The sequence below is a fragment of the Apostichopus japonicus genome, chromosome 22 (assembly GCF_037975245.1).
Source record: "Apostichopus japonicus isolate 1M-3 chromosome 22, ASM3797524v1, whole genome shotgun sequence".
Classification (NCBI taxonomy): domain Eukaryota; kingdom Metazoa; phylum Echinodermata; class Holothuroidea; order Aspidochirotida; family Stichopodidae; genus Apostichopus; species Apostichopus japonicus.
Window position 1 is genome coordinate 16391805 of NC_092582.1, and position 2772 is coordinate 16394576.

Below are 2772 nucleotides of genomic sequence, written 5' to 3' on the forward strand. Positions count from 1 at the left end.
TCTAATGACATATACTCACCGTAATTCTTTTTTTTTTATCATTTTGAACAAACATTTTCTCTATAGTTTTTCATAAAAGAAGAAGAAAAATCGCTTTGCACTCAGCCTTGAAACAGCTATATCGTTTCTTTCCTCTCGTCATCTCTGTTTTCTCATCTTCTTCATCTTCTTCTTCTTATTTTACAAATTTTATTTTATTGAATGTAATTAAATAGTATCACGGTAAAAGTTTCTAAATTAAATTGATGCGTGGTATATTGATTTCTTTTTTTTTATGATTATTATTATTATTATCATATCGTTTGAGGTTTTTATTATTTTTGATCGCAGTTTAAATGCATTAGTACTCGTCCATGATGAGGAAACGTTTCCCCATCTCGCATTAAAAAATATGAAATTAATCCATTTTTTGATTGATTATTGTTTATTGTTATTACTCATGTTCATCTTATTTTTAATAATAACAATTATGACAATAATAATATTGGGATTATAATTAGTGAAGATAGAGAGAGGTCAATGTAGATTTATAATGGTATCTTTGACCGGCCTTCCGATTGAGATTAATAAACTTAATACTTGATCATCGATAATTTGGTAAAAACCTTTCTCAAACTTTCTTTTTTTTTCATCTCTCAATGAGTTAAAAAAAAATTGTTTCTAAAAACAAATGCCCACAACGACATACATTAATTGCATATTTTTGACCGCTGTATTTGTTCATTATTCATTTTAACTCTATCTAATTATTTAAATGTCTATTTATTATTTAACTAAATTTTCCAAAAAATAAAACCAAAGTACAAAAGCAAGACATATCATTGATGTTATTATACCTGTAACTTTGGGAAATGACACATTTTAATCAATGTTGGCCACTTCCTTAAAACTTATTGACAAACTTGTCAAGAAATATGAAGACAAATTGAAAAGAAATTGAAGGGTTTACTTTATTATGTAATATATGGCCAATAACCTTCATTATTGCCTGAAAGGTTAACATTCTTGGCAAAATACTACAAACATTTCGAAAAGTATATATGGTAGGCCTTCTTATGGGGACAATTTATTCTGACCGTCGAATTTATGCCCGGTGCATTCAAAATTACAAGGTGTAACGTTATACCCTTAATTACCACACTTAGAAGCCCCGAATTTATGCCTAGTGCATTCAACATTACACGATGTGTTACATTATACCCTTAATTATCACACTGGAAGCCTTGTATTTATTCCAAGTGCATTCAACATGACAAGGTGTTACATTATACCCTTAATAATTAAACTGGAAGCCTCGAATATATGCCCAGTGTATTCAACATTACACGATGTTACATTATACCCTTAATTATCACACCGGAAGCGTTTTTTTTATTCCAAGTGCAACATTACAAGGTGTTACATTATACCCTTCATTATCACAATAGAAGCCGCGAATTTATGCCCTTTGCATTCAACATGACAAAGTGTTACATTATACCCTTAATTATCAAACTGTAAGCCTCTATTAATGGTCTCGCTAATATGCCTGTTGACAATTAAAGAATGTGTGACCATAATTTGACTTGTAGCATATTTGTAGGCTGACCGTCCGGGTTTGAATCCGGCTATGAAATGAAATCCGAGTCCATAATACTGTACCTATCGAGCGTACGTGGGGCATGAAAGGAGCTCAGGGGCTTGAATACACAGAAGGCCTTCACTGTATATGACTGTATACTCCTCGCATACAAGTCTATAGTGAATTTTTTTATTGTCTCTGGATGGTCCTTTACTTCCAACAATATTTCTATATTGTCCTCGTAGAAAATTAATTGATAACCTTTAACCTATGACATATATCCATATTGTATACGCTTTTCAAAAGTGACGTAAATGGACCCTGTTATGAGCGATTTACTTCCATGCATATATACCTATTATACTATATAGCCTATACACCTAGTCTAAATTTGCATACTAGATTCTTGTCCAAAGTTTCTATTGTAATCTTGTGATATCTGTTTATCATACTACTGACGATGCTACGCCCTGTGCGTGGGAGAGAAAGACATTCCATACTGAGCAATACAATGTATGGCGAATGTTAAAATGGGAAACAATTATGACTTTGTAGGAAGCTACACAAATTGATTTATAATTGTTTGTTTTCATACTGAAACCGTGACGGACCACAGTAACTAATACCGAGTCGTATATATTTCCCATTATTCAAAATTCAATAAATTCCGTCAGTTTGTTATAAAAAATTGATCTTTATCAGTAAAAGCAAACGATATAGGATAATGCCAGCCTCGCAGTCATCTGTATGTTCTTCTCGTTGTTCTTGCCCCCATATACATATATCTACTATATCTATATCAAAATCCTGCGATACTGCTCCCTTTAAAAGCAATCTCAGTTTCCCCGAGTAAGTTCGAAACACTCATGTATTCCTGGCAGGGTTCTCCGGGCGCCTTCAGACCCTTAAGTGGGCCTTGTCGAAGACGCACGCCGACGGATCATCCTAAACAGTTAACGAAGAAAATTCACATCAGCTGAGCGATATCGTAAGTGCGGCGGCATCCGTGCACGGGATCGTAAAAATATATTTTAACGAAATCAAGATCAGCGAAGAAAAGCAAAAGAAGAAGAAGAAAAAGAAGAAGATGAAAACAGAGAAGCCATCAGAAGGCTTCGTGACAAAGATTTTGATCACCATCGACCTGTATGAGCAGTTTGAAGGGGAAAAAAGTATGTTGTAGAGTTTGTTGCAAAAAACTAGAATACCCA